The sequence below is a fragment of the Mercenaria mercenaria genome, chromosome 4, assembly GCF_021730395.1.
Source record: "Mercenaria mercenaria strain notata chromosome 4, MADL_Memer_1, whole genome shotgun sequence".
Taxonomy (NCBI): Eukaryota; Metazoa; Mollusca; class Bivalvia; order Venerida; family Veneridae; genus Mercenaria; species Mercenaria mercenaria.
This window is the reverse complement of record NC_069364.1, coordinates 47,050,004-47,061,612: the sequence shown is the minus strand read 5'-3', so window position 1 is coordinate 47,061,612 and position 11,609 is coordinate 47,050,004. Positions and strand designations below refer to the sequence as shown.

The following is an 11,609-nucleotide window of genomic DNA, read 5'->3' as shown; positions in this document are numbered from 1 at the left end:
TAAGGTGACTATGTCATAGACTAGGTGACAAACGATGTAGAATGTCCTTTGTTAAAACGTATAGCTGGTGAGACCATATATGTTATACAAAATTTTCCGCTGGCTACATTACCTAAATGATTCGTGTACCAATGATTTGTAAATGATTTCAATTATGAGATAGATAATTTCAGGGATCAGGCAAATATTATTAAATGTTTCAACTATCAACCGTCAACTCAAAATCAGCAGCTTGAACTCCTATAGGCTGGGGATACTTGACTGGTCTTTGTGTCGCAGTTCCCTTCAGACAATGTCTTTGAACAAAAACGTACGAGTCCTATCGCATAGATGCTCAGCCTATGTTCTCTTAATTAAAGCTGCAATTCAATAAGATTGCCCTGACTTCTGGATGCGCAGCGCCTATATGCTATCACTTATAGCATTCAACTACCATAAAGGTATAACCCTGTTGCTTGGCTGCACTTCGCTAATTACGCTGAACCTCGTCTAAAAGCTGGAACTGTCCTACTTTTTCAGTAGATTACCAAAACCTATGTCTCTGTCTCAGCTTTCCGATGCTCAGCCTATATTTGCTATCGTCTATAGCATTCAACTACCTTTAAGGCAAAACTCCTCAGTGCCTTCTTGTACACCAACAGAACGTTCAAACCACTAGTTATTATACCGTCTTGGATATAGATCCCGGACAAGCCCCAAAATTGTCAGGATACGAGTTATATGACCAGGGAAGTGCCTACGCCTTCAGTGTCTTGAACAATGAGATGGGTCCAATCGCTAAGGTGACTATGTCTTAGACTAGCTGACAAACGATGTAGAATGTCCTTTGTTAAAACGTATAGCTGGTGAGACCATAATATTATCTCATATAATATTTTCCTCTGGCTACCTTGCCTAAATGATTCGTGTACCAATGATGTCTTTGCTGTACTTCGCCAATAACGCTGAACCTCGTCTAAAAGCTGTCCTACGTTTCCAGTAGATCACCAAAACCTATGGCTCTGCCTCAGCTTTCCGATGCTCAGCCTATATTTTTTATCGTCTATAGCATTCAACTACCCTTAAGGTAAAACTCATATGCGCTGGCCCTATAGCTTGAAACCATTTTGAAATTCTGCAACTCCTCTTCTTTAGTCTATTTCAAACTTTTCTTTTTAATAATTTATCGCATTGACAGTGTCGTTGCAATACCTTCCTCATGAATGTACTGGTATAAATTATTAGTTGAATCCTCGTTGTGTATTCTTCAGTCGCTGGATACAGAATGATCACTCTGTCATCCATCTACCTATTTATACTTTATCAGACGTGAGCTTTGATTGGTGCTTTTGATAGAACTTGTATCTGATTGGTCCAAATTTATACATAGTATTTTACAACGAGTACTTGCTCTAGAAAATATCTTGTTCCCTTTAACTATTGTATACATGACATAATGTGAGATTCTGGGATCCAGTTATCAACATAATGAGCCCAAATCAGCCACAAATGACCCAAATCCTATTATTAACAGCAATTCAACAATCATTATAGCAATTGTAGCATAAAAAGGGAGTCAAGCACTATCTGTGCACATGTGTAACATTATCAATATATCAAACATACAAATTATTCTGACAAAGTATTTGGTTGCAATGGCAACCGAATTGAATAACTTAAGAAAAGTTTGTTTACCAAGATTGTTCAAATTATCCCCATGGGGCTTAAAACTGACCCCACTCCGGGTCACATGGTTTAAATAGACTTGTATTGGGAAAATATTTAAACAATTTCTTGTCCAGAACCATAATGTCCAGACCTTAGGTATTTGGTATTTAGTATTGTCTAATGGTCAACTATTAGGTTAGTTCAAATCATGACCACGGGGTCAAAATTGACTGCGCCCAGGGGTCTTCAGTTTTTACATTGGCTTATATAGGGAAAAACATTTTAAAATACTTTTCTGAAACCATAAGGCCTAGAGCTAAGATATATGGTATGTGGCATTCTCTAGTGTTTTTCTATCAAGATTGCTCAAATCACGACAATGGGATCAATGTAGGCAACGCTTGGGTGGTCCCTTGTTTTACATAGACTTACTTCTTTTTGAAGCAATGGCAAAGAAATTTGAACCACTAGTATAATGTTTGATACAAATTTCAACACTCATCTTAAATATTCTTAATCCTGACCGACTGACCCATGTTTTCGTTTTAGAAGTTGCAACATAGAAATATGATACAGATTTCAATCATCTTGAATAGTCTTTATCATGACATACTGACCTACTTTCGTATTTTTGAAGATACAGCATAGAAATTTTGACCACGTTTATCACTTATGATACAGATTTCAATACTTATCTTTAATACTCTTAACCCTGTCCTACTGACCTTCTTTCTAATTTTTGAAGCTCAGCGAAGAAATTTGGACAACCTGTAAAATGTTTGATAGAGTTTTCAATACTCATCTTGAATAGTTTAATCGTGACCTCCTGACCTACTTTCTTCATTTTGAAGTTACAGCAATAACATTGGACCACAGTTATAATGTTTGATACAGATTTTATTACTTACCTTGAGTAGTCTTAGTCATGACCTACTGACCTATTTTTTGGTCTTTGAAGCCACAGCATAGAAATTTGGACCACCTGTATAATTTGTGATACAAATTTACTTATTCATCTTTAATAGTCTAAATCATAACCTACTGACCTACTTACTTGTTTTCAAGGTACAGCATAGAATTTTGGACCACTTTTATAACTTCTGATACAGAATTCAATACTCATCTTTAATATTCTTAACCCTGACCTACTGAGCTACGGGTTATTTAATTCAGATATGACATACAACATTATGTTAGTATGACAATATGTGACGCACCATGACATTTTGGGTCCAAATTCGGCGTTACGTCATTTGAGAATACATCGATTAAAGTTAGGTCACAAAAAATGGTGGACGTTCTCACGTGTTCGCGGCAATTATGCCTTTCTTGTTTTCAATAACACTCTACCTTGCCACAAGAAAAACATGAAGTGACATTTATAAACATTTCCGTGTTTTGCAATTCCGTTTCTTTAAAATTTTTAAATGATTGATAATTTATTGCCCTTTGAATCGACACGCCATTTGTAAACATCTAGGGTCGCGGAGAAAATGAAACTACCAAAAACAATTATTCGATGATTTATTTCGATTGTATAAAGAATGACAGTTAGCGAATCTCAAGGTAAGTAAGTATTTAAGCGATATATAGTGTTTAAATATTTATTTGAGTTCATATCGACAGTTTTGTCCGATATCTTTTCCAAAAATAGCCCGGATTTGACACTAATGACAGATTCGAGGTAGATTTAGCGCAGTTCACATTTTATTTACAAGTGTCAATATATTGTAGACTATATTTTATTTACTAAATCTGCCATGAATTCAACTTTTTTAAAATCGGTTTTGACTTTTATTCAGTAGAATCTGTATGCAAGACAATTGCAAGAAGTATTCAGTAGAATCAGTATGCAAGACAATTACATGAAGACCTTGTGACTCTGGTGCCAGACAAAATTACAACAGTCAGTCATAATGTTTAGTTACATATTAAAGTTAAAGCCCTGGTCATGTTATAAATATAGCCATTCCATGAAAGTGATAGTCCTATCAATAAGACCTGACATAACATATTTTAACATTTTGACGTCTATCGGTTATGTCAGGTCTTATCGGATCGCCATTTCACACCCTATAAACGACTGTATTCCCCTCTTCCTCTTGCGAGTGATCAAAACAATAAACTGACAGCTAAAAGTTGAAAAACAGCATTTAAAGTGACTGATTTGCTTTGAAGGTATGTATATTTACATTTTATTGGAAGCTAAACATGATTTGTTTCTGTATATAATGTGTTAGTCTGATGACAGGTAGAATTATAGCAAAAAACTCGATTGATCACTGGTTTTGTCCAGACATTGTACATTGTCGGCGTCAGAAGTACTTATTTTCTTGCTTGAAGAATGACCTACATGTAAATTCCACTGTTTCATGGATAAAGAAACAATACTAGTTTGGTAAAATAAAATGAAATAACTGATAAATTATCCAATTTGTTTATAACCGTAAATGAAAGAAGATTCGGTGTTATTTCCCGACTGTATGCACGCTTGCTTAATTACTGTACAAGTGCTTGCGAGTTTGGTAAAACGACTGTATGCCTGTTTGTGAGTGACTTATTTATAAAATATCGGCGTTTCCTATGCTCCTGTAGTATTTCTTCATATTAAGAACCCGCAAACAATGTTTGAAGAGGGTGGTATAAAGCAGTCACCTGTCTGTTCGGTCGGTTTGTATATGTGTTCTCATATATTTGGTCGTGCAATTACTTCAATGCTATTGCACCTACCTCTCTCAAAGTTAACATACAAACATCGGCCGAATGTAGTTAATGTCCATCTTATTATTTTCCTTTTTCTTTTTAAAGAGACACTTAAAGGTGAAATATGGTCTGTTTTTCGTGTCAGTGCCATAACTTCTTTATGCAATAAGAGATTTTGAAATAACTTGGCACAAATGTTCACCATCATGAGACCGTGTCGCATACAAGACTATATTTTCTAGAATTTCAAACCATTGAAACCAATATATAATCGCAACTGCAATTAATAAGGTGTGAAAATATTAACAGTAAATGGGGTGATTTGGAGTGAAACGGCGCCAGATTGAATCCACTAATCCTTTGTGGATCGCTTTCTTGACAGCGTCGCACAGTAAACAGCTCTATTTTAGTTTTGTCTTTGTATTTGCCATAAACACATGAACTTTAACATGAAACTTGTCTTATTTTACTGAAAATACATTCTGCGAATGAAGTAAGTCCCCATTTTACAAGCAGAAGTGCCAGGAAAAAAATGAGGGTTTATTACCTCACCTGAGCAAGAAGTGCTCAAGGTGAGCTTTTGTGATCACCCTGTGTTCGTCGTTGTCGTCTGTTGTCAACAATTTGACTGTTTACACTGAGAGGTCACACTTTCGGTCCAATCTTAATGAAACTTGGTCATAATGTTACCCTCAGTAGCATCTTGGACGAGTTCGATATTGGGTCATCTGGGCTTAAAAACTAGGTCACCAGGTCAATCAAAGGAAAAGGTTGTTAACAGTCTAGAGACCGCAATTTGGTCCAATCTTAATGTAACTTGGTCTGAATATTACCCTCAATAAAATCTTGGACCAGTTCGACATTGGGTCATCTAGGTTCAGAAACTAGGTCACCATGTCAAATAAAAGGAAAACCTAGTTAACACTTTAGAGGCCACATTTATGACCATTTATTAATGAAACTTTTTTTTCAAAATGTGTTTTTGGTGATATTTAGTTCGAGTTCAAATCTGTGTCAGATGGGTCAAAAACTTGGTCACCAAGTCAAATCAAAGGAAAAGCAAGTAAACACTCTAGAGGCCACATCTATGAGCATATCGTAATGAAACTTAATATTAATCTTGATAATCTATAGGTGACTTTAAATCTGAGTCAAGTGGGGTCAAAAACTAGGTCACCAGATAAAATCAAAGGAAAAGCCTGTTAACTCTCTATCGGCCATAAATATGGCAATATTTCTAATAATGCCTACCCACGACTACCCGCTGTGATTTAATAATCATTTCCAATACATTTATACTTACCAAAAAACATACAGCTTTCGATATAAATGTCGGAATTTGCCGATCATACTGAAACAAAGACGAGGTACAACTCACGGCATTTTTAAAACTACGAAAGTGGATTGAGCAAGGCCTAGCAATGAAAACGACCAAATCCGCAAGGACAGATTCCCGGCGTGTGTGCGTTATCACTATCAAATGTAAATTATTCCTATTAACATGAGAAATAGCGGTAAATCTTGACAGGTAGTAAACACGACGGCTGTATTTGTAACGATAACATGTTTATTTTATTATTGAGGAAGGGGGAATAGGGTAGTTAAACCATTAGGCCATTCAACTATTTTGTACTACTTTTGAATCTTGTTGACTGATTTACCATTAAGTAAACTCTGAATTACTAATAAGGACTTAATCGACTTTTCCGATAATGTTTTCGTTATCATTTTCTATTTATACGTCCATTTGCAGGATACTTGCGGGTGAAATAGTTTGTTTTTATTAAATCAGAGGATCATTTTGTTGCAGACGGACAGACAGACGGGGTCAACCTATAGTCCTCTCCTGTCTCATCTCATCGATGTTTTGAAATCGTAAGGTAACATTTCTTCGTGTGATTTCCATAGGGAATCGACAGTTAATTTCTTGCAAGACATAGTAGGGACCCTGTGTATACATTCAGTTTCTAATTCGTATTTTATGATAGTATATGTGTGTAAAACCAACACTGAACACTTGCATGTAAACGATGCTGAAGCATTCAATTAATTATTTAATTAAGTAGGGTAGTAAGTCACAGACACCCCACCCCACCCCTAATGAATTAGTAGAAGCATCGCATGGGGGGTTCGACATTATAAACATGACGACTGATCAAAAGAAACAATTTTGTATGCATATTTTTTTATTTCATTTACGTCTTTTAAGGACATAAATCGCCTATTGTACTCGCAAGATGGAATACAGTATCACTCGCAAATACGCATTCAGATCAAATATCAAAATTGGCAAGTCGGCATACAGTAAATGTTTTTTAACGACTAGATAAAAATTAATTTCATTCAAAAACGCAACAGAAACGAAACATTTTATTTACATATATTTATGGAGTATGCATACTTATTAGAGAAAACATCATGGATAATTGGATTACAAATCAATTTGGCGTGATATTCATCAGTTTCGTGACTTGGTCGAGTGAATTTTCATGCAATGAGTGTGATCAGTCAACATTTTTTAAACATTACCTGTCAGTTTCATCTATTATAACACCATATACACATATTTATGTTAGACTTATCGTTTAACTTAAATACACAACGCAAAATAATGAATTTGAAGACGATTCTTACCTTTTGTGTGTCTGTTTATTGTTTTGATCACTCGCAAGAGGAAGAGGGGAAATACAGTCGTTTATAGGGTGTGCATTTATAACATGTAGTGTGAAGCGAACACACTTCATGTCGCCTCTAATCTTCAAATTATGAACAACATAACCCTATCCGAAGTGAAAGAACACTACTTACACCGAAAATAATCCTTTTTTTCAACTGCACATATGAATAATTACAAAATAAAAGTTACTTTTCATATATAAATATCGAGTTGTTTCTTTCCACTGTATGTATCGCCGTGTATCTGTATTATGGTGTGCAACATTGCCGGTCTATTCCGAATGTTGTGTAAAGTTTATTTTGAGAATCAATTTTAGACGAAATATTTTCCCTCTAGATCAATTGGCAAATAGTTCCCGTGGAAAATTATTTTCGTCTAAGTCGATTCTAAATATATTATAACCTGCTGAATATGCTTGAAAAATGGCGGAATGTGTATTGAAAACTGTACACAATTGACATATATTGTATATGAGGGATTTTAAAGGTAAATTTAAACGATATATTACTAGAATATGATAAATAACGGTAGGCTGGACTGTTTAAACCTGCGTATATCGTATATTTCACGTGTGAGAAAATGCTACATTCTACTGATTAGGGCCCTTTTAGACGTTACAATGCAGATTGAAAATAAAATGTAAAATAATAAAATAATGAATGTTGAAGGTAAAATGAGCATGTACACGTCTAATATTTTGGACTATGAAAGTGACTGATTAGATATAGTAGAAACACATCTATTGTCAGCTTCAACCACTAATTTCTTACATGTATGTCAAATCAGTCCATACATAAAACTTCTACAAGGCATAAATATTGTTTTTACTTGGAAAGACACAGTTTTTTCCAAAGCTTTTTATGTTAAATTTGCATACTGTTCACTTGGCAATTATTTCTGGATTCCTCACCATTTTGTACTGTTCTTGACAGGTGACTAAAAACCACTTAGTAAAATAAAAACTTTAGATACATTTTGTTTTGAAAGACTTGCCAGGAATTAAAACCTATTACTTCTTTTATAGAAGTCTTTGTGCTAAATATGTACTGAGCTTACTACCCAGGGCATTTTTATCTCGCATTTCAGCCTTTTTTGAGTATTTTTTTTCATTTTACAGATCAACCACTGAGGATTGTTTGGCTTGATGCAATGACCTTAAACAGTGAAATGATTTTCCAGGAAGGTCTATACACAACAAGCTGGATTTTATGGGGGTTTGTAAATACTTCATACATTTTTACAGTTACTATACTGCTATTCTAAGAAAGATAAAGACATTAAAGTAGCATAAACATAAATGATCTATTTCATTCATAACATTTTAAGAGAAATGATTTTGAATATAGACCAATTCAACAAATATATGTAATATATTAAGAAGTAAATAAGTAATAAAATACAATAATTGAATATATCATGTATGTATTTTTTCATATTTTCAAAATTATTTTTACATTAGTTGTGTTTACATTAAGTTTGATTGCATGAATTGTATGTCTAGTCTGTAGGAATCTTAGCTAGTTTATGTATTCTTGAAAAGCTACTTTTTCTGCATGAATACTGTAAGATTCTTGGATGAGTTAATACTTATCAAATCTGCTTTCATTCAGCTTTTAACACAAAAAGACTCTCTTAAGCTTAAAAAGATGCTTTACAGTCTTATATTTTGTAACCTTATACTAATCTTATTAAAATGAAGTTCTAATGTTGATGAATTTTTGTTTTGCAGTGATAAAAGAACTATCAATATGTAAATGGGAATGAAACAGAAGGAATTAATATGTTCTACTGATCATCCAGCTGAAATCATGCCTGTGGAATAGAGTGCATGTCACAAATACTGATATGAGCAAATAACTCCATATTGCACAAATAAGGTCATGTTTCCTGCCCCCATGACCTGAAAAAGTTAAAAATTCTAGTTCAGATTACAAATGTGTTTCAAGAAAAAGTAAAACTTAGTCAACTGTGAGAAATATTGGGTAAAAGTAGTGTTTTGATGTCATGACAGCTGTGAAGTTGTTTGAGAAGCACTATCCTAATTGTTCTAACAATACAGAATTTAAATTTTCCAAAACTGCATGCATGAAATTCTAAGACATGTCTGTTGAATGAATCCTAGTTGTTTCAAAACTACAACATGTGTGACATTAAAGCACAACCTTTGGAGGAAACATTTTTACAATAAAAACTGCCTTGCCAGTGTGAGTGTAGGAAGGATTTTTCCAGAGATGGCAGAAAACTACCTATATAGCAGAAAATATTTGTTACTGGCTGAATATAATATATTTTATTTCAAGAATTAATGTTAATCCATGGTTATAATTGTGTTAAAAGATATTTTTACATGACATGACCTTTGCAGAAATAGCTATTTTTTTTTTGCAAAACATTGTGAGTTGCCATGGTAACACAAATTTGACTTAAATTTAGAATTGTTTGATTATGTAAACAGCATGTGTCTTGTTTATATTTTGTTAATCAGACTATGTTCTGTAAGAAAATATCTTTTATGTGTAACCATCAACAAAACATGTTATAACACAAATCTGCCATAAAATGGCAGAGCTGTAATGCAGGTAGGCATATCAGGAAAATATGTAGTTCTCAAAGACAAGTTATATTACATAAAATGATGTTGTTTTTTATAAATGATCATAATTGACCATTTGTGGTGTAAAACAAATGTATACTGAACAGATGCTAAATGAATGTTCTGATTCTTTCTGGAAAAATTACAAAAAACTACTATTTTAAGAAAATAGTGCATTGTTGCCATGGTAGCATTAATTTACCTTTGAAATTATTTTGGATGTCATCATATACATAAACAACATCTTTCTTGTTTATATGTTATATATGTTAAGCTGTATTATGTTAGTGAATATATTTTCATATGTAATAATTGCATAACAAAGCACTATGTTATTACACAAGCCTGCCTTAAAATGGCAATAGTTGTAACTGAGAGAGGTGTATCTGAAAATTATGTATTTCTCAAACCATATTACATTAATTTTCATGGAATGATGTCTACTCTCTTACTTTTAAATAAGAAAACAGACAGCTTTTGATGTAAATATGTGGAAAAACACTTCCAATATTCAATTTATTACAAAGAAATTGCCAAAAATGCTAGTATTTTTGTAAGAAAATGCCACATTGTTGCCATGGTAATGTTAGTATTTTTGTAAGAAAATATCATATCTTTGACATGGTAATGATTCACTGATCAGTACATTGTATATCTAAGTCTTTTGAAATTTTAGCAAACTCACAGTTGATAATAACAGTCTAATAATTATATCTTCTTGCCTGGTTTTCTTTCTTACTGTTTAATAGATAAGGTGTCTATAATAATAAGATTAATGTCCTAGTTTTTGGGATGTTGTCTAATCTGATATCAAATAAATTCTGTATCGTATTCAAAAGAATGTCATAAAACAGTTGTCTGTAAACTGTCTGCACACTATAAAAAGTTAATTGTGTATTTATTTCACATTCTATGTAATTTATTGCTAGATTCATCAAGAGACTGTTAAAACAGAGGTTAAACAACAGTGTTGCTATAAAAACCATTTTTAGAACATAAATATTTTTATACTACATGAAAGAAAGAAACAAAAAGAAATACATTCCATTAATTGCATGTTGCTTTTGTTATTTTATCATGTATTTTATCTTGATATTATTTAAATATGGTGTCATTATTAAGATATACTGCCTCAATTTTGATACAGTTAGACAAAAACATGGTGTCCGAAAAGTGGTAATATCTCCATGACAACGACTGATTTTTGTTGTCAAATTGAAGATTTTTACTCAGAACGGGTCAGTCTGTCAGATTAGCCCAAAACCCCATTTTTGACCAAAATTGCATTTGGACCCAAAATCTCATGCTCTGTCACATATAGCAAAAAATTTTACTACTGACTTGACAGAGGATGCGAGCCCGCCCGCTTAGCTCAGTAGCTAGAGCGTTCGTGAGTTCGATTCTCGGGCGGGGCGTATGTTCTCTGTGACTATTTGATAAACGACATTGGTGTCTGAATACATTAGTCCTCCACCTCAGATTCATGTGGGGAAGTTGGCAGTTACTTGCGGATAACAGGTTTGTACTAGTACAGAATCCAGAAACACTGGTTAGGTTAACTGACCGCCATTACATGATTGAAATACTGTTGAAAAACGGTGTTAAACCCAAAGCAAACAAATTGACAGAGGATATATGTGTAAAAATATGTTACATGGCATAGTTCCGCGCCCAAATTTGAAGACAATGTGAAAATTATTTGACTGCGAAACTGTTTTACCAAGGTTTTAATTTTGAATTGGACTTGATATGTGTCATGAAAGTTCATAAAAATATGTACAGTTGCACTTCCATATTCAAATGTGTTACATGGAAAAGTATCGCACCCAAATTTCAAGAAAATGTTAAAATTATTTGACTGCGAAACTGCACTACATGTACGAAGGTTGAACTTTTTTTTTTCAATCTTTCACATAAAATTTCATGAAAAAATCTATATACTCCACTTCCACATTGAAAGCTACCAAAACTGGAAGAAAAATTATTCAA

The 11,609-nt window shown here is 33.5% G+C and overlaps 1 long non-coding RNA gene across 1 annotated transcript; it reads left to right on the top strand.

The window, feature by feature from the left end:
* The first annotated feature begins 3,052 nt into the window (after positions 1 to 3,052).
* Positions 3,053 to 10,976, top strand: LOC128556348 (uncharacterized). Its single transcript, XR_008370589.1, has 3 exons — positions 3,053 to 3,213; positions 8,145 to 8,241; positions 8,757 to 10,976. It is a non-coding gene; the product is annotated as an uncharacterized LOC128556348 (long non-coding RNA).
* Positions 10,977 to 11,609: the final 633 nt, after the last annotated feature.